The sequence below is a fragment of the Protopterus annectens genome, chromosome 4.part0, assembly GCF_019279795.1.
Source record: "Protopterus annectens isolate FY-2018-M chromosome 4.part0, PAN1.0, whole genome shotgun sequence".
Lineage (NCBI taxonomy): Eukaryota > Metazoa > Chordata > Ceratodontiformes > Protopteridae > Protopterus > Protopterus annectens.
Window position 1 is genome coordinate 1,839,865,237 of NC_056733.1, and position 22,835 is coordinate 1,839,888,071.

The following is a 22,835-nucleotide window of genomic DNA, read 5'->3' on the forward strand; positions in this document are numbered from 1 at the left end:
TGTATGTGTTCACAAAGATGCCCTTTGGGATGAAGAATGCCCCAGCAACTTTCCAGAGGCTGGTGGATAATATCCTAGCAGGAGCAAGACGGTTTGCCCTTGCTTACCTAGGTGATATTGCCATCTGCAGCCATTCCTGGCCAGAGCACCTTCAGCATGTCAGGGAGGTGCTGGACAGACTACAGAGGGCAGGGTTGACCATTAAGCCAAGCAAATGTCAGGTGGGTATGGCAGAGATCTCCTACCTATGATATAGAGTGGGGAGTGGTAAGATAAGGCCAGAACCTGCCAAGGTGGAAGCTATTCAGGTATGGCCTGTATCTGTTACCAAAAAACAGGTGAGGGCATTCTTAGGGACAGCAGGGTACTACAGAAAGCTTGTCCCTAGTTATAGTACCATAGCTGCTCCCCTCACAGACCTGACAAGGAAGAACAGGCCAGATAAGGTAGTGTGGACCCCAGCATGTCAGCAGGCATTTCAAAAGCTTAAAGAAGCTTTGGGAGGACCCCCTATGTTAGCCAGTCCAGATTACAGCAAAGAATTTGGTGTGCAAGTGGATGCTTCAAACCATGGGGTAGGGGCTGTGGTTAGCCAGATTTCTTCAGAGGGGGAAGAGCACTGAGTGGTTTATCTCAGTAATAGGCTCCAACCCAGAAAGGAATGCTATGCAGCTGTAGAAAAAGAACATCTAGCCATAGTGTGGGCACTGAAAAACATTAACCTTATCTGTATGAAAGAAAGTTCACTGTTATGACAGAACACAACCCTCTAACATGGTTAAACAGAGCCAGTCAGCAAAATGAAAAGTTGGTAAGATGGATCCTGGGGTTGCAAGCATATGATATGTCAGTGTAGCACTGCAGTGGGATTAACAATGCCAGTGCAGATGGGGTCTCAAGACAGGGAATAGGGTGAGGTACACCCAGATAGACCTAACCCTTTCAAGTGGTGTTTCTCCAGTGTCACTTGAAAAACTAGCTTGAGTTATCCAGAGGGGAGGAGATGTGAAGACTGGGGAAAGATGGGTGAAGGCTGCCAGCCTAGTCAAATAGAATTTGATACATAATTCTATCATTTGTAAATATAAATGTAAAATACAGCCTTGGATCTTAAATGAAAGAAAACACTGGAAAATGTGAACTTCAAGACAGTAGCAACATTGTCATCTGCTGTAAGGAAAACTAAGTCAAGCATTTCAAATGTTCTTTGAAGTAAAATGATCTAAATAGTGGTGGTGAAGCTGCTGGCTGAACAAATTCTTTCTATTGTCTTAACTTAAGAAATAATTGCTAGAGTGTACATGTGAAATGTCTTTTATTGTTGTAGGTTCCTGAGCAGGTGTTAGATTGCTAAATAATGTAGCCTTTTCTTCCTGGAAACTCCAGACTAAGTGTCAAAATTATGTAATGTGTATACTGGGAAAACCTAAGTGTCAAAATGATGTAATTTGGGAGGGCCTAGCAAATATGTTTGTTAGTGAGTTTAAAAAGTATTGTTCAGAGAGATACTGTGAGCATTTTGATCTTGATATCAAACTTATCAGCATTCTGCCCATTGTCTTATGTAAGTAGTGTCTTAGAAATATGTTTTCTTGTAGTAATAGCTAGGAACTTATAGGAAAGTTAGACAAGTGTTTTCCTGTTATACGAGAACTTCCTACTGCATTGTTTTAAGTTTCTGTGTGATCTCTGAGTTCTTAGATATCACTGTGATGTAGTAGTATTGTCTTGTGTTTTAATTATTTTTTATTAAATATTTTAAAAACCTTTACCTGTCGCTGGTTTGTGTAGAGATACGTAAGCTCCAGAGTACATTGCATATTTATAGAGTTTATTGTAATAAACCACTCTAATAAGCCTTAGACTGAATAGTCGCATTACCAATTGGATAATAATATTGCACAGTAATAATTGGACACCCTTTTAAGGGACTTTGCGTAGCTGATAAGTATTAGCTGGTGGTAGCAGAAATTACTACCATATAGTCTGGGTAAAGGGGCACAGTTGGAGAATCTGTGTCAGCCTTTCCCAGGAGTGTCTGTGAAGTTGTATAAATACTTATTGCAAAGTGTGTGTGGTGTGTCAGCTACCTGGGCAGGGACACGAAGCACTGGTGGGACATAGAGAGTACTGAGAGGTTAGCTTGCCAGCTAGGCTGAGATCTGGACCCTATATCTGTGCCAGTGGGGAGTTTTATTGGGGACCTGGAGAGCAAGGGAACAACCAGCCCCAGACTGACTGTGATCTCTGTGTGTACTTAAGGGAAATTGTACTTTACTGTGTGTATTTGGTATGCTTTCCTCTTATATGAGATGCCCTCCCTGGTGTTAGTTGTGAGGATTGAGGCTCCTTGATTGCTGGGCCAGGGCATGGTATGGATTTCATGGTAAAATTGTACTCTGTTTTAAATTCTGAGAGCATAATAGAATGGAATAAGCCTGAAACAACTACAAAAACTAAATATTGCACAACTGATGTTGTTTGAAAAATCCAAGTGGAAAATGTCTACATGACAAGAAGTATACATATTGAATATTTGCAGTTGAAAAGATTAAGATAGAGAATATTATGTTTTATAAGGTAAATTAAGTTATTTGAGACCAAAGCTACTAATAATACTTTAGTTTGTAAATGCCATTTAAGCTACATGTACTTTTGCCTGGACTTTGAATATTTTAAAGTTAAATATATACTTAAGCTTATGAGGAAGTTGACTCCAATGCTTAAAAACATAAACAAAGCAACGTGCATTTCTTATTTTTTCTAAAAAGATATTGATAGTGACAAGCCAGATTACAGATGTAATTACTTTAGGCACAATATATTATGTAATGTAGTTGCAGAGAAAGTGACAGTTTGAAGAGTATAAAGGTTTGTGTGCAAATTTTATATGGGATAAAGTTAGTATGTAGTAGAATTCCAAAGAGCAAAGCTCTTCCATAGAGCCATGTGTCTACGATGCCCTACAACAAAATAAACACTCCTATTGAAGGACCGTTTATGTCTATATTAGAAATATGGGAGCAAAACAGCAGACAAAAGATGGAAAGCATACATAGTAATGAAAGAAGGTGGTAGACAGTCAGCAGGACAGGTAATGGAGGAGGTGAGGTGGTATAAGGCTGTCTCTGTAAAGTTTGCCCAGCTTTTAGTTATTTCTGGAAATACGCTTAACAATGTCAAGGATTCACGAAGCCTCCATGTAAGAGTTATAACTCTTACACGGAGGCTGCAGTTAAACGGAGTGATATCAGCATGCTTTGCATATTCATGAGAGCATGCTGAATCACACCTAAGTCTATCACGGTCCATGTAAGACAGTAGGGAGCGTGTCCGTAGGCCGAGCCCTGCAAGCGGACACGCCCCCAGAAGTGTAAAAGTGCCCAAAGTAAACACCCACAACACAGTCCACGGAAATGTGAATAAACACAACATAACACATGCCCCCACAGACTATGAACATAAAATATATAAATGAACATGTTATATATTTTTTTTTAAATTGTAAAGATGTTTAACCGTGAGTGAGCTCGTTTGCGCGGGCGTGCCCGTAGCGCAGCTACAGTTAGCAGTTAGTGGGAAAGCATATAAGAACTAAATATGCAAAATAAGCCAGGAAGCAATAGTGTAGCAGTAGAGATGTAGGCTGAAGAGCAGGCATTCATGGTTCGAGCCCCCACAACACCAATTTCTTTTTTTTGCAAAATAAGCAGGAAACAAGTCCCTGACAAATATGTACACATAAAACCACAATTTATGTAAAATGTAATGAAATAGCCCATTTATATTGAAGAAATGTGAGGTAACAAAAGAATAAGAAATGCCAGATGTGCTCATAGCTGAGCTACAGTTTAACAGAGTGAGTGCATCTGCCTGTAGATGAGCAGTGGTTTAACTGGTGCAAAATGAGTGCCCGTAGCTGAGCAGTGGTCTAACACGCTAAATCTATGTGCCCCTAACTGAGCTGAGCGTAATATGCGTGCTGATAGCCAAATGAGGCTTAAAGCAGCATACCCCGTTTGCGCGGAGCTGCGCATCGCACAAACAAGCTAACCGACGGGCAACGTTGAGCAAGCCGTATCAAAACTGCCTTTACACAGACACACTCATCAGCATGTCTAGACAGTCATGAAAAATAAAAAGCAGTGGCCAGATTCGAACCCAGGATACTATACACCATAGTCAAGGTACAGAACCACTAAGCCATGACAGCAGTACCTTTAAATGCAATAATAGCTAATATATAGGAATGAATACAAACTAGAGCATGACAATGCAGGTTTACTGAAGTTGATGCAATTCCAAAATGGCCAATCACAGATATGTGCGGGAAAAACGGACTATATAAGCCCCATAGGCGGGAATACACAACATAAACGATTGTAGAACTGACCTGCAGGCAGAATGACAGGAGTAGGAGAGGGTAGTTGCTTTCGAGCACAGAGGTGGGGTGTTGAGGAGTCCAGGTACATGGTCTGGCTCCTAGTCTATAATCATGAGGCCCAACTCATGCAGGGCCAGGTCCTCTGGTGAGCATACAGGGCCGAGGCATGGGACCGGTTGGCTCATGATCTCACCAGTGCCACAGGGATTCCAAGGACTGGTGAGCAGGTCCGTCACCACCATGCGGACCTGAAGAGATGCAAGCAGGACCAACTGAACCTTTGGATCCAGGAGTCCCGGCAAACACCCAATGCCCCACTACTGAGTAAGTAACATTTAATTATGTATGTAAGAAATTAAACTAGCTGATATTATGGAGATGTGTATTCCAATATTACTTCATTTATATTACAGCTGCAGGTGTCCGTTCTGCGAACCGCAGAGCTTATGGCGATAGGCTGGTGCGGTTGCGCCATCAGGCAGGTCAGTAATCCACTACCAGTAACTGTAAAGAAATATAAAAGTATGACAGTCAGCAAAAGAGTGCAGTGTAGTCAGTAAGGAATAAAATGTGCAAGCAACAGTGTGAAAGTGTTTGCAAGTATTGCTTGATTACAAAAGTGTGTTTCAGCCTGTAAGTTAAACCGAAAAATGAAACTGTCTGACATATATTCTGAAATAAAAATGCCCTACCTGTAAGAAAATAGTACACAACCTGCAGCAGGCTGAAAAGTATAGCTGCAGAAGATGATGAAATCACATGTGTGAAATATATCCCTGTGGAAATACTGAAACATGACAGAAGTGAGACTGCTGGAAAGGATTGTAATAACTACAGGTAAAACATGTCAATAAAGCCTAGAAGTAAGTACCATCCTGAATAGTAAAATGAAAGTAAGTGAGAGAGTGTGAGAAAGTGTCATGAATCCAGCAATACAGTAGTAATAACCCCTGAATAAAGTATACTGCAGTCAAGACAGAATGAAATGCATGTGAGATTCAAAACCAAACAGCGAAATCTGTTCAAAGTGTTGCTGCATCTGGAATGTGTATCCCAAAATCTGGATATGTTGCTCTCAGTCTGCAATATGCAGATAGGATGATTGTCTGATATACCAAACATCCACACTTGTCTACAGCTATATAAAGCAAATGTAGCAGGATGATGTAGCTGAACAAAGCTAGATATGAATGTGTATGAAGAACAATAAAATGTATATTGATGTTGCAGTAACAGTGCTATCACCAAGTTCAAATAGTTATCATATAGGAAACTGTAGTTAGAACAGTAGTGTGTATATAACTGCAGCTATTAGAAATGTACAGCATATGTATTGTTATTCGAAGGTGTTAATATTACTTTCTTTATCCCACCCTATAACCACATATAACCCATTCCACGTGAAAATGGTATGTGCAATCACAATCACATGACGTTTGTCCTGTTGGGTCATATATATTTGCATGTCCGTTGATGCATCTGCCCTGTTCATACATCCACACCTGATGGCCTGTTGCCATCAATTAACCCTGCATGTTGTTGGACTGTGTATTTCTGTTCAAATTATGCATGTGTTATACACGCTGTTCAATGGTGTGAATATCTGGGTGTTTGGTTAATGGGAATACTAATGCATGCTGTTACAACTAATTGTGAATGGTATTATATGTCACTAACCCAAACTGTCATGACATAATGCAAAACATAGGACGACAGGGAAGGCGGGTTCCAGTGGACCCACCTCTCCCACCTCAGCTGGCGAGTGCACATGGCACTAGTGCCGAGTCTGGACCCTCCTCCGGTGGCCCTGTGCCACCTGCGGGTGGAAGCGCTGCAGGGGATGGGGCTCACCCCCCCCCTCTGCAAGTGTGGCTGGAGGAGAACCACCACTCACCCTCCGTAGTGTCCTGACTGTGGTGCGTAGGGAGATTCGGGACTCTGTTCTCAAGCCCCTATGCCAGCTCAAGGCACGGGTGGCGCAACTAATGGGCATGCCTGTTGCCCCGCCTACACAGCCCCCAGCACAGCCCCGGCCTGGGCAGTGAAGGAACAGTGGCAACTGCCTATGGGTGGGGATATCAGTTCCACTGTTGCCATCTGTGGGCTCATGGGCTCTGGATATCCAAACCTCCGTCCCCGTCAATTGTGTAACCCCCCGGCACATGTCATACACCGCCCCAGTATGCGTCTTGTTTGTCTTGTCTGTTTACCTACCCAACCTACCTCCTCAGCTGTACCGACTTCCTTCACCTGAAATACTACTCTCACCTGAAAAAAAAAAAAAGGGCACTCTGTACCCACAAAAAAATTACGCCCCATATATAGCTTCCCATTCCGCACACATGTCTGCTGGACATGGAACCTATCAATTACAATTGGCTGTACAACAAGTATTATTGTTGTCCTGACATCTCTCTCAGGGGTGGAAGGTTTCAAATGTCACACCAAATTACATACATATGCACAGCTGTTGCTGATGAAAAAATGGGAAGCTATGGGCCTTACATACATCCCTCCTGCAAAACCCAAGCTTGTTTCCCTACTGTCTTACCCTCTTTGTGACCCCTTTTTCACCACTTTTCTGTCTCCCCATTTTCATTTCTTTTCAAAGAAAATAGTGCGGGTGTGCACAAGAGTAAGCACGTTTAAGTGGTTGTAAGCGGGTGTGCGCGGAGCTTAACGCCAGTGCGCATGTGTGAGCTCCACGCAAACCAGCGCTAGCCCGGTTGCAACTGCTTAAAAGTGCCTTAGTCACTTTGATTGACAGGTCTTGTAGTCAGTTCAGAAGCAAAATAAAATCCCACTGGACCTTGGAAACAGTAGTCTGCATGACTTACCACTAAGCCATGACTCTTATACAAGAACATTGTGCTAAAATAAATATATCATGTAATAGTATGAATGAATGTAAAGGGAATATAGATGTGTAGTACACAAAGCATGCCATTTAGAATTACTATCAAAACTAGTGGATTTCCATAATAGTAGTGTGTGAACAGAAACAGCCATGCTAGTTGGTAGCTAGTAGGTAATAATGTCACTATAGCACCTTGCATGCCACACACATACTCACAGCAGGATAATCACTGCCCATACCCCACAACCTCTTACAGGAACACATCTGGACCAAGTAATAAAATATGTGTAGCAAAGGCCCAAAACCAGGGACACATTACAAATAATGTTACAACAAACACAGACAGTTCAAAGAGTAACAGGGTCTGCATTTTGTGGGATGTTTGGAAGGATATTAAGTCTGAAACTTGAATGTTTGTCACCATATTCTGACTTGAGCCCAGAGTGATTTGCCAGAAAAAGGTGTGCATGAGATATTGACCAAAATATGAGGCAGAAATGTGGACAACCTGCAAATATCTGTACACATGATGGGTCTGACACCACCATATTTGAATAGTTAAGAGCCTAGATATAGCAACAGTGAATCACTTACAGGGATGCCCCACAGACTCCATGTGAAATGTACAAACAGTAGGCAGAAAGGTGTAACACATGCAATGGTAACTATGGAGTCCTGAAAGTATTCACCACTTGCATGGCAGAAAAAGTGTAGTAATACATATGCTCATGCTAACCCACAGTCACAACTGCAGCATACCAGACATTTTAATGGGTGTACCTCACTGATATGTACCATTCCATGAGGCAGATAACAGATGAACCTGAAAGTCTCTGGGGCCTGCTCAGCAGCATACTCAAATACCCTAATAGATGTCAAGGCCCACACCATGGCCAGACCACACTGCATGCTGTAACACCCTAGCAGATATAGCAAGCATTCCAAGGTGTGAATGTACATGGAAAATAGGAAAGCTACAGCAGCACACTACAGTCAGGACACCTAGCAGGCATACAAGTAGTGACTGTAAATGGCAAATATTGAAGCCTTAGCAAGAAAGTGCAAGCACAAGTGAAAGGAAAGCACACACACACACACACACACACACACACACACACACACACACACACACACACACACACACACACACACACACACACACACACACACATTAACAGTAGTAGTAGTTGTAGGTGTCAGTGTACATACACAGTTAGTACAGGAAACTGGAGAAATGAATGGAGGAATGTTAATCTACAACACAGCTGGAAATATGAGAGAGATACCAACCTTTACACTCACAGAACATTGTCCACAGCATAACAGCATGGTCCCTGCCCTTAAAATCTGAAAGGGCTACGCCTATCTCACATACCTTTTTATAGCACTGTTCTGAAATCACAGTGAGAACTGCAATCAGTACACAACTGGCTGCATGCAATTAGCAAATGCTGGCTAACAATTGGTGCAGAGGCCATCACATGGGCATATGCAGATACCTACAAAAGTATGCTGTACTCCCAGTCCACACATGCAATACTTTCATTGCACCCTGAGAAGGACGTGAGAGACAGACAGACAGACAGAGAGAGAGAGAGAGAGAGACAGAGACAGAGAAAATTGCAATTAAGCAGACACAAACAAATTGTAAAGCAACAGCCACCTGAAAGCTGACAACTGGGAAGTGGAACAGCAGGACAGAGAACCAGACGGCAACACAAGCAGCTGTGAAAAACACAGGTAATGTAAAGTAATACTATAAAGGTCTACATACTGTGAACCCTCCATATGTGTCATTGGTCTGTATCCATATGTATATCAAGATGTGTAAAGGGCAGGGGACATACAGCAACTATCAGTGAAGGCTGTACATACATTTGTATGTGAGAGCATCTATGTGCACATATCAATGTTGGTTGATTGTAGGTTGTAGTGCCATGTACAAAGTAGGTTTCACAGTTATGTATGTTTAGCAGTATGTTAGTGTGTGGATACATTATGGTAGACAAACATGTTGATATACCTGTCTATCATATGGATACGTATGTATGTCAACATGTGTATGTGTATATATATATATATATATATATATATATATATATATATATATATATATATATATATATATATATATATATATATATATATATATATATATATATATATATGATATGTATATATGTATACATATATAGAGAGAGAAATGTAGGAATACATAGACAGATGTAGATAGAATATTGTACAAACATATATATGTAATGCACACATACAGATATAGATATATGTAGATGCATATACATAGACAGACTGATCTGACTATCTACAGGTATGACTGTATATGACGACCTTCAACACACCCTGTCCCACCCCCTCTGTCACTCTCACCCCCTCTGTGCCCCCCCTCTCCACATCTCCACATCTATAGCAATATATGTACATCAATATATATATGTGTATATGTATACAGACATATATATATCTATATATATATATATATATATATATATATATATATATATATATATATATATATATATATACATATAGATATATCTATATACATATATATATATATATATATATATATATATATATATAGGAGAGAGAGAAAGAGAGAGAGAGAGAGATGTATATAAATTCTGAGTGAGGCACATGTATACAGATGTATTGTAACAGGTGCCTGGTGACAAAGGCATGGAGTGAACATCAGTGTCAAAACCGGAGTACCATACCACATTTCAAATCACCTACACCAGTAACCACCAGATATGTGATTGGCTGCCCACCACTGCATGTGTCAGGGGTGAACAGGGTCATAAATGTGTACAATAGTGGCCCCAATGATATTCACAGTGGCACACTATCCCTGGAATACCTGCACATGTGTCAGCAAACATGGTGTGTCAGCTATGGACATGTAGGTCGGTGTACCCCTCCACACCACATAATGGATGCCATGGTATGGACCTTACATGACAGCTACAGATATGGAGAAGGACACAGTGACATGTACAACACTGTGACAATGCACTCAAACACATTACCAATGCACAGTGACTGACAACACCACAGAGTACACATATACTACCCACATAGAGGTTACCACTCCCGGATTTACATATATAAGTCACACCCATGACAGATGTCCAACAACCATAGAAACACCTCACACCATCCACAACCTAAATGACTGCTGTGTGTCGTCTGTGCCACTGCAATAGAGTGCACATGTGGAGGTAAAAGTTCCACACAGTGTTAAGAAGCAAGACTCCCCATGAGTACATGTCACACATACCCCTGCTGAATGTTAGTCAGATAGGTAATATGCCATATGAGTCACCCTGTGTAACTGTGTAACAGCAGCAGGTACCATCACACCACATGTGTCACAATGGTCAGGGTAGCAGAACAGTACGCTGCTGTAGTCCCAGGGGCAATAGCATATTGTATAGTATTGTATTGTAATGTAATGTATTGTGTTGTATTGTATTGGTATGTTGAGGTGCCTCCTTCGTGGAGTGGAACCACTGTTGCTGTGCACCAGTGTACAGGAACATATCCTGTAGTCAGGCTAGTGTTACATAGCACTTCTATATGTGTGTGTTTAGCTCCTGTCAGAGTTTATGTAGCATGCAACTGGGGATACCATCAGGTCCCATTCATGTTGTGTATTCTGCTGTCCTGAGGGTGGCTCTCACCTGGACATCTGTGATGACAGGGAGGTTACAGTCAGCTGGGATAACTATGTCTTATTTTGGGGGAGAGGGTGGGGTGACACCTGCACTGAACCTGTCTGCCACAATGTTGTCAATATCTGTGGTGTCAGTGAAATATTTGTTGTTGTGTACTAACTATGGGCATAGAGGATGGATTCTGACCAGGTTGCTAACATAACTGAAGAAGGCCTTCTGGTTATCTGTAGTGTCCCTCTTGATTTCCCTCTCAAAGTTGCCCATGGATGTTTGTATGATGGAAAATAGATCCTTACTAGTGCTGCTCAGACATGCTCTCCCTTTATGGAATTATGCTCTGTCTTGCAGTAGCTTCCATCTTCTGTAATACAATCTGTCTATGGCTGGGGTCCAACAAACAAGATGCTGTCCCTTTGTGGAGAGTGTCTTGGTCATATATGGGATTGCATGATCCATGCATTCTCGGAGATGTCTGTAGAAAGCAATTGTGTAGGGGTCAGCATTGTGGGTTGTATCTGCCACTGGCCCAGTGGGCTGAAAGGATACCATGTCACTGTTACAAAGTGTAAAGTTTGCATCTGTAATGTTATTCACTATAGTCGTTTGTGCTGGTGGTGGAGGTGGGATATGTATATCCAGGGCAATCAGTGTGTGGTCAGCTCACAGTAGTTGATGATGTAGGCCATACAGTACCTAGATACAAACCCCCAGAGTGAGGAGGTGCTCTTGACCTGAATCAGTGTTCTGACTGCTGGGGTTTGGTAGTATGTCGTATAGAGTGCGCCAGGTACTGTTGCACAGTTGCTGGCTGAGCACTGATACCTGGCCATTTACATGTGTATCCACCAATAGACAGACATATGCTATATATGTGAGATATGTTGTATCATAACAGTCGAGTAGCATGTGTAGTATGTGTGCCAAATTCTGCTGACATATATTGCTGATATCAGGTTATTTTCTTTCTCAGGTACATGGCCCACCAGCGGAATCCCACTTACTCCACAGCTGAGGATGAGGAGATACACCAGAGCCTGGTGTGGGATTATGCAATACTCTTTTCCCGCACCAGCCAGAATCAGCAGGAGAGGGCTGCACTGTGGCAAGACCTTGTCCGTCGGGTAAATGACATAGGCACGCATAATAGGACATATGAGCAGGTACGACATTACTGCAGTGATTTAATCAGACATGTCCATCAGCGTGCATCGGATATCCACAGGCAACAGGTCGCCACAGGTGGTGGGGTGGCTACACATCCCCCACTCACCAGACTGGAGGGACTACTCATGAGTGTAGTGGCTCCAGTCCGCCAGCAACAACAACAGCAGCAGACATGCATTATTATGGAGGCTGGAGCCACGCAGCAGCAAGACAGTGAACGTGCAGGTAATATGCCATATGTATAGTTGACTGTTGTGTACACTGGTAGTTAATGCATGTGTGAGGTGTGTCCTTGGTTTGTAGCTGTCACCATAGTATTTAATGTGCAAGTGTGATATCCTCAATATTAGCAGCTGACCTGTGAAAGGCGACTGTTGTACTACTGACCTGTATCATACTCAGTAACAATGGCACAGTTGTGCCCACTGACATTAGTTTCTTCACGTCTGCAGGTCCCTCTGGTATAACAGCAATGCAGCCTGTCCATGCTGGTGAGTGTGTATTAACAATTCCTGTAATAGTCTTGATAGTAATAGTACTATTTGGCTCACTTAGTATTGCTCTTTGTATGTATGTAGGTGTGTCTGTGTCTGTGTGTTGATATCACACATACTGAGTACTGTACAATTGTGTGAAACTGTGTGCATGTGTGCATGCATGTGTGCATGTGTGCATGTGTGCACCTGTGCATGTGTGCATGTGTGCATGTGTACATGTGTGCACCTGTGCATGTGTACATGTGTGCACCTGTGCATGTGTGCATGTGTGCACCTGTGCATGGGTGCATGTGTGCAAGTGTGCATGTGTGCATGTGTGCATGTGTGCACCTGTGCATGTGTGCATGTGTACATGTGTGCACCTGTGCATGTGTACATGTGTGCACCTGTGCATGTGTGCATGTGTGCACCTGTGCATGTGTGCATGTGTGCATGTGTGCACCTGTGCATCTGTGCAGGTGTGCATGTGTGCACCTGTGCCTGTGTGCACCTGTGCATGTGCGCATGTGTGCATGTGTGCACCTGTGCATGTGTGCATGTGTGCACCGGTGCATGTGTGCATGTGTGCATGTGTACATGTGTGCACCTTTGCATGTGTGCATGTGTGCACCTGTGCATGTGTGCATGTGTGCATGTGTGCATGTGTGCACCTGTGCATGCGTGCACCTGTGCATGTGTGCATGTGTGCATGTGTGCACCTGTACATGTGTGCATGTGTGCACCTGTGCACCTGTGCATGTGTGCATGTGTGAATCACTGGTAATGTGTAGACATTGTAAACTGTGTTTCCTGTTTCCCTCCCACAGGTTCTGGTGCTGCTCTGGTGTCATGTAGCAGGGAATCTGAATCAGGTGCCGTGGGTACTGATAATGATGACATCTGTGTAATGGCACAGGAAGGTATGCCAGGGTCCGCCATTCATCAGCCGATTGACAGTACACAGCTGTCGACCCCATCAATGTGCACAGTTATCCTGCCAATACACCCTTTGTCACCAATGTCCCTAGGTGATGGACAGCATACAGTGGGCATTGACCAGGGTAATGTGGTATCTGTGGCACATGCCTCCCCACACAGCAGCTATGGGCATGGCCCAGAGATGGTACCACACAGACAGATGTCCAGGGGTTCTCGTGGGAGCATCTGTGGGCGTACTGCCCCTGTCAGACTTGCCCACAGAGGTCTTACAACCTCAGCTATGTTTCGGGCTGTCATGCAGGCACAATCACGTATGGAACGGTACACCAGACAGGGACTGAGGGAGCTGACAGCATGTCGCACAGCCATGACTGACAGTATGCGTGACATTGCGGCTGCCATCCGTGATTTCACCAATGTCATAGACAGACATTGTGGGGACATATTAGCCCGGTTCCACAATTACATGTCCATGAGCCAGGGCGATGGTGGGCGGTTGAGGCGTCGACGTGGCCGTATGCCAGCAACAGCAGCAGCTGGCAGTTGTCGCAGATGACAACAGGGCCGCGGCTGCCCCCATAGTGCCAGCAGCAGCCCCAGCAATGCTGGGTCTGTGCTGTCATCAGACTGCCCCAGGAGACCACGTACACATGGCTCTGGCCAGGCCCGACAGGGATCTGTGTCCAGTCAATGAACACCTGCTTCTGATGACAGTACCCAGTCTGGGTTGGTACCGGATACGGTCCGTAGCACCCCTGCAAGGCACAGGTACCGTGTCCGTGGCCAGAGACACTGATCTGTATGACCTGGAAGGTACAGTCTGTGGCTGTCCACAAATACCAGTATATGGCAGCCATGAGGTGGAACTGTGTGCATCCATACACACATGCAAATTGACAACACCTAGGGCTACAGCATACACGCACACACTGCATCAACATTGCCCCACCTTCTACTGCTGTCCCTCACCAACACACATACACATACATGTCAATTGGTGGTATCGGTGGCTGACTCAGGCATACCAAGTTCACACCCTCTGCATATGATGAAACTGTGCCACCTCCTGCAATCTGTAACAACTGTGCAGGTACAGGTTAACATGTTGCTGATGCACAGGGTGACCACATAGATGTGTAGTAATAGTATCATGTTGTTAACAGTACTGTGTGCTGAATTAATTGTGGGTATATCACAGTATGCCTGATGCAGTAAGTGTGTGATTGCCATGTACTGTTGTCTACACCCATGGTAAGTACCATAGTGTATCATCTGCACATGTTGGCATACTGGTGGTAATGATGTCAACAGAAGGCTACATACATAGGTAGCACAGGGGATAAGGTAATGAATGTAGTAATACGCAATGATGGACATGTAAATTGCAAGTGGCATGTTGCCCACACTGGACTCTGCAATGCAGATGTTTGAGGATGTTGATATGTGTGCAGTACTACACGACTAGTACAGGACACACAGGAGCACCCTAGCACTGCATGCTCACATCTCATACCATGCTATACAGCCCCAACACACAAAACTAACTGTCACAGGAGGGAGAGTCCCCATATATGTAAGGGATACTGTGGTGGCAGGCCAGGTAGCATACATCCTACTAAGTATGGAACCACTGAGTGAAGGCTCAGTGTCTGTTATTTGACATGTGTATTACTGCAGGTATGAGCACATGGGTTTCCATCCAGTTATAGTACATCCTGACAGTACATGGTCTGTACACTTGTGTGTGCTGAGACTGGACCCTAGCCATCTGACCCGTGTATTTCCATGTACATGTGCATAGTGCCTGCATATTTGCAGTGTTACCTACTGGAAGTGGTACAGCTTGTTTGTTGTACAATGGACTACATGCAGCCCTGTTTACTGTAGCTTTGTTTGCATGCATGTTTGCTTGCAATTACCCTGGAATACTGATCACACCTGCAATGCATAGTTATAGAGCTTCTGTGGACTCCTAGTGCCATCTGCATAGCTTACTATATGTATGTCCAAGTCCCACTTGACAGGATGTCACTGTTTGTCCTGTTCACATGTACATTGCCTGTGACACAGTGCATATGACTTACCTGGCATGTGTCCACTTGAGCAGTCATATATGCTACTGCTAACTAATCACAGGCATTACACCTTCACATATTCATCTTCTGTTGAACTACCTGCTTCGCTAGGGACGGCCTGCACCTGTCACCCCTGGGCTTTCAGATATTGGCAAAGGCTCTTGCTACCCCCATAGTGCCTATGTTAGGCAAGGCTCAAATGACAAACCCACCTTCATAGGTATCACAAGGGATAAGAAACTAAGAGTAATGCTACCCAACGCCAGATGTCTAAACCTCCAGATGCATGCACCCGAAACTCTCCTTGGCATGGAGAACACCGATATCTGTGCAGTAACAGATGCCTGGTTCAGGGCTACAGAGAGCACACCAGCACTACCAGGTTTAACCTGGTTGATTTCTTTGAAACAGTCACCAAGGCCATTGACGAGGGGAACATGGTTCACACAGCCTACCTGGACCTTGCAAAAGCCTTCACAACAATACCCCACTTGGGCATTCTAGAGAAGCTCACCAGCTTAAATATAAGCCCCTATGTCACTAGATGGATTGCACACTGGCTCAAGGACAGAACCCACATGGTTAGAATTGCTGAAGCCATGCCAGACTCCAAACCAGTTACGAGTTGTGTCCCACAAGGCTCAGTCCTGGGACCTCTCTTGTTTGGTATATATTTATTGGAGGTACAGGCCAACACGGATGGACTGTGGCTGACCAAATATGCAGATGACTGCGAACTGGCCACCATAATCGACTCTCCAGCCGACACAAACATCTTCCAAAGGGTCATCATAGAAACAGACAACTTGTGCCAGAGCCATGGCCTTCAGCTGAACAGTGTTTAGAAAGGGAAATGTGCATCCTGTAGTCTGTTCACCTAGTTGCCAAAAGGGACATTTCCCTCACACACACTAACCCCTCTCAGCCAAAAGCACACACTTGCAGGATTCAAACCCCTATCTGACTATGTTATGACACTTGAGACGGACGCATTAGCAGAGTGTGCTATTCGCATTACTGCGAGATTTACCTTCTCTTGCTGTACTTATAGGGTGCTGACATCATCAGTGTTTAGAAAGGGAAATGTGCATCCTGTAGTCTGTTCTCCTAGTTGCCAAAAGGGACATTTCCCTCACACACACTAACCCCCCTCAGCCAAAAATGCACACTTGCCATTTGCAGGATTCAAACCCCTATCTGACTATGTTATGACACTCGAGATGGACACATTAGCAGAGTGTGCTATTCACATTACTATGAGGTTTCCCTTCTCCTGCTATACTTATAGAGTGCTGACATCATCGGTGTTTAGAAAGGGGAATGAGCATCCTGTAGTCTGTTCTCCTAGTTGCCAAAAGGGACATTTCCCTCACACACAATATCCCCCCTCAGCCAAACACACACAAGTGCAGGATTCAAACCCCTACCTAACTATGTTATGACACATGAGATGGACATATTAGCAGAGCGCGTTATTTGCATTACTGGGAAGTTTCCCTTCTCCTGCTATACTGATAGAGTGCTGACATCATCGGTGTTTAGAAAGGGGAATGTGCATCCTGTAGTCTGTTCTCCTAGTTGCCAATAGGGACATTTCCTTCACACACAATTGTACACACACTAACCCCCCTCAGCCAAACACACACACTTGCCATTTGCAGGATTCAAACCCCTACCTATGTTATGACACTTGAAACTGACACATTAGCGGAGCGTGCTATTTGCATTACGGGGAGGTTTCTCTTCTCCTGCTATACTTAGAGTGTTGACATCATCTGTGTTTAGAAAGGGGAATGTGCATCCTGTAGTGTGTTTACCCAGTTGCCAAAAGGGACATTTCTCTCCCACAGACTTACACACGCACCAACCCCACTCACACACTGAGCATTTGCAGGATTCGAACTCCTACCTAACTATGTTATGACACTTGAAAAGGACGCATTAGCGGAGCACTCTATTCGCATGACTGGGAGGTTTCTTTTCTCCTGCTGTACTTATAGGGTGCTGACATCATCGGTGTTTAGAAAGGGGAATGTGCATCCTGTGGGGAGGCAGACGCCAAGCACACTCTGGCTAAGCTGTCATTCCCTAGGGCAAACAGCCTAGTGTTGACCTCTACACCCATATGTTTAATTGTCAAATGCACATTATTTGTTGCTGATAGACTGTTTGCACATCTTTATTGCCATAGCATTCCCTGTTTGTATGAACAACTTGTGCATCTGTGGAAGATGTCTGCATATGGGAGGGATCCACTATATCACGTATGTCTCTGTAGTCATTTAACTGTGTGCACTGGGCAGACTGCTGTAATGTGGTTGGTTCCTGGAATAACACGTAAAATACCAGATATGTGTGTCCAACTGCTAAATTGAGATTTGGCCTAAGTGTGTGAGCATGCCCAGTTCAGCCTTCCCATGGCATGTTGTCTGACATATGTCTCATTTATCAAAGTGTGTGAGCATGCCCAGTGTGAGCATTCCATATGTTGAACTCTGCAGCCCACCACATTTGTGGATGAGTGTGAACTTCAACAAATATCACCCGTTTATGGTTGTGTGTTGTGTGTCATGTTGTGTAGTTACTGTACAACTGCTTTGTGTGTGAACACAACAGAATTATACTGTGCCTGCAGTGTTTGCATGGGATACTTTGCATACAGTTGTCAACATCCTTTCACACTGACCTAACACTGTAGTACTGTATAGAGTACTGGTAGTACTTTGACTGTGGTGGACAGTATCCTGGGCTTTAGTGCTATCACTGCTTTACATTTTGATAGTGAGCACAACAGCCTGGTTAGGGGCCAGTTGTGTACATCTGACCATGTTGCATTCTGTTCAGATATGAACTACTTAAACCAGGCTTGTCCAACATTGGTAGTGTATTCCACAACATAGGTTACATTTGTAAACACTAGCAATGTGCCCTAGTCCATGTCTAATGCTAGTTGGAGAGTGTGTTTGTCCTTCAACACACATTGTAAGTGGAGTTTGCCATGACATATGTCATGGTTAGTATTCTGTGCCTCTGTCTACCTGTGACATGACAGTGATACCCAGGATAAAGCTACCATCTCCCATCCACTCATCAAGATTCCTATTGAGGAAAATTGATAAGTGACTCTATGGGTAGCCTGTACTGGGAGTTCACTCATGGGTGGGGGTGGCTTCTGTGTTATGGATCATGCAGTACAGCTTTTCCTATGTAAGTCAGTGCTGGGGTTCAGGTCTCTCATGTGCATAGCTCACTGCCATTCAGATTGTACAAGGTGCAGCATGTTTATTGATACCAGCAACACAGGCAACACATGGCATCTGTGCAAGCTCTTTGATACTCCTGGTGAGGTACTGTTGGGGACTTTACAGTTGATGGAGGTGTCTGCTGAGGTACATCCCACAGGGGCTATTGTAGTCAATTGTACCGCTGATGAAGGATGACTGCAGAGCCACAGTGACCTCCCCTTATCTAGATCTGACAACCTTCATGATTAGGTGGGTATATGGTATGTTTCTGTAAACACTACAGCACATGTTTGTCCAATGCAAGATATCTATCACCTTGTGTCCCCAGGTCTCTCATTACATGTTAACTATGTAATGGGTTAACACCTATGTGGTAATTGGTGGGCTCTTACTGTATATCCACGGGGGTTGACTATACACTTTTCTGCAATTAGCTTGCTGACATGGCTATGGCACCAGTTGTCTGTTTCTATGTGGCCCTTTTGTGGGATGCTTGTGTCAGCTGGTGGATCATATATGGTGAGCAGTTTGTAGTCCTCTGCAAACATGTTCAGACACAGTCCTTCCATGTTTGCCTGTACCTATGGCACACATATACCAGACGAGGGAGATCCCATGACCAAGCCTTGTGGGATGCCAGTTATATCTGGTTTGTAGTCTGACATGGCTGCAGCATGTCTGACCATGTCTGTTCTGTCCTTAGTCTGGTTTGCAACCCCTCTACTGACATAGGGGTTTATATTTAAGCTGGTGAGCTTATCTATAATGAACACGTAGGGTATTGTATAGAAGCCTTTGCGAGGTCCAGCTACGCTGTGTGGACCACATTGCCCTCATCAATGACCTTAATGACTGTTTCAATTGAGTCGAACATGTTTAGGGGCAGGATCTGCACTTAAGAAAGCCACACTGGGTAGGGTCCGGTGTCAGTAGGTCCCCAATATCTTTATGTCTGTGGTACATGCTGATCCTTTCCGTAGCTGTGCAGACCGAGCTTCTCAGGATTCTGGGGTAGTAGTTTTCAGTATCCATTCAGGCAACACCTTTGTTGAGAATGGCCACATTTGTTGTACACTGCTCTTTGGGTACATATTCTGTGGTAAGGCTGACATTGAGCAGTAGTGTGATTTGGCATTCCATTCATCTTGGAGTCCATGTTGCACTAAGCCCAGGACACCATCTCATACCATTGCTGCTGTGTGTTTTGCTTTGTAGATGCTGGCTGTTACCTCAGCATCTGCAATGTCAGGGGGCCAGCAGTCTGCTGGGATAGATATTGGGGGGGGGGTTTGCACTGCACCTGTCAGGATGTATGTTGGCAATATGTGTGTGTGTTTGTGATATTTGTGTGATTCAGAGCATATTTGTGAATTCCCAAAACGGTTCCTACCATCAGTTGTGAAAGCCTTGGGATTATCCTTAGTGTCCTGTACAATTTGTATCTTCATAGGTTCATAGGTTTATACTAGGCTATCCAGGGCATTTGTTAGCCTAGCCAGAGTGTGTGTGGCTTTTGCCACCCCTTGCTATGTGAATATTATGGCCATTTATGATTTGCTTTGCTGTGCCTCTGTCTGCACATGACACAGTGAAGACCCCCAGTGTAACTCTACAATCATCCATCCACTTGGCAAGATTCCTGTTGAAGAGTGTCAGTGAGGGGCTCTGCCTAACATGGAGTGGGATTCTGGTCCAGGGTGTGGGGAGCCTCTGGATTATGTATCTGTCCCACCAGCACATCCTATTTCATTATTTGTTGAGGGTGACATCTCTCACTCTCACAGCTCCGATGGCTTTGAGTTTTCTGGGATGGAGCATGTCCATTACTCCTGTGTTGGGCATGGCCTTCTACAACAGGCATGCAATGCCTCTGTGTAGGCAGTATGTGACTGCATTCAGCTGGGGTGTCTACAGCCAGGCAGCATATGACATATATTTGAGACCCTTTATCCTCTTGGTGAGGTACCTTTGAGGTCTTTCTAACTGCTGCAGGTGTCAGGTAAGGTACATCCCACATGAGGCATTGTACTAGATTATGGGTGTGATAAGAGAACAGTATAGGGGCACAATGACCTCTGTTGACGTAGATGTGAATCCTTTCCTGATACGGTGTCAAATGTAGGCAGTCTTCCTAGCCACATTGGCAATGTGAGTGTCACATAACAGGTTACTGTCCACTTGTGTCCCTAGGTCCCTGATTACTCCTTCCATACATAATGGTTTACCACCTATGTGGTAATTTGTGGTACCTTGTTTGGTATTTGGTGGGACATTCATACTGTCCAGTGTCTTCAGGACGGCTGGGTGGGCTTCCTGTGTGTGAGAGTGTGGTCTGCAGCATGCTACAGACTGCACAGCAGTCTTGCCTACAGTTAGTTGCACATGGGTGGACTCCAATGCCTTGTGAATTGTCAGTTACCTGAACGTATGGGTGTCTGTGCTGAATATGGATACTCACCCTCCTTTTATGTTTTGTTCCAGGTTTTGGGGCCATGACACATGATATGTGGTATAACCTGGTAGTGCTGGTGTGCTGTCAGGAGGCTTGCAGCAGGTTTCTGTCACTGCACAGACATCGATGTTCTCCATACTGGGGATGGCCTTGGGAGCATGCATATTGGGGTTTACACATCTGGCATTGGTCAGCATTACCCTTATGTTTCTTTCCACTTATGTTTTCTAGGGTGGTGGGTTAGTCTTTTTAGCCTTGCCTACAAAAGGCTCTATGGAGGTGGCAAAGGCCTTATCCAATATCCAGATGCCCAGGGATAACAGGTGCAAGCCATCCAAAGAACAGCTGCGTGGCTTGTCAAGCATGACATCCCAAGCAGACAGACATTGGATCCCCTTGGAATGACACCAGTAAGTGTGCCACTTGCTATGACTGATCATTCCGTGTTTGTACTGTGGCATTATTCTTGGTAAGGGTAGGATGCTGCAAACAGTGAGTGTCATACCGGCCTGGACTACATAATCAGAGAGGTCATCTATGTCTCTTTTTATGTAGTCTAGGGAGGTACATCTCAGGTCATTCACACCAGCATGGACTATGACTGCATCATATTTCTACTTGCTTTGGAGTGACCTACATACTTCTGTTATGTGGCGTATTGTGGCAGCCTACAGGCAGCTTACTGTACCCTTTCCCTTGTTCAGTCTGGTGTGCGGGACAGCAATGTGTCTGACTATGGAGTCACCTATTACAACTGTATCAGGCATGTTGTTTCTCCTTCTGGCCTGTGACTGTTTGGCACACCAGCTTTGTGTACTATGTGTTGCATGTGCTATGTTTGGAGGTTGTTTGATTGGGTGTCTGCTTTAGAGGCCTCTGTTGGTGTGCTGTGTTTGTAATTTGTGCCTCCGGGAATGTTTTTCTGTGTTTATGTGTTTGGTTTGCAGTTGTGATAGGTCTATGTGGGACTGTGTTTGTGGTGTGTGTGGTTACCTTCTCCTCCTGACTAGTTTTGGGAGTACTGAGTTGAGGGAGCTCAGCCTCCAGTTTGGATAGATGGTTGCATCTCTCACATATATTTGTATTTCTTGGGTGGAGTTGGGGGTCGTCTGTGTACTTGGGGCAGGTGTAACATTGCCTCAGTATTCACAGATTCAAATTGTTGTGGCTGGCCTTAGTGGATTGTATGTGTGGACATATTTTATTGCCATACTACTAATCAGTGATTACTTCATTGTTTATGTTTGCTCTATCATGTAGTAGCTTCCTCATTCTCTTGCATGGTTTGGTTATGGCTGGTGTCCACCATGCCAGATGCCTGCGTGTATGGCATTGTGTCTTGTTTTAATTTAGGATTGCATAATCCAAGCATTCCTGGCAGTGTTCATGGAATGGCTGTATTACAGGTTCTGAGGTGTGGCCCATATTTTGCACCTGCACAGGACCTTTAATGGATTCCACATCAGTTTGGAGGAGTGCAAATATTGCTTTACACATGTTTTCCACTGTGGTTTTCTGGCCAGGGACTGTGGTCAGGATTTGTATATCCAG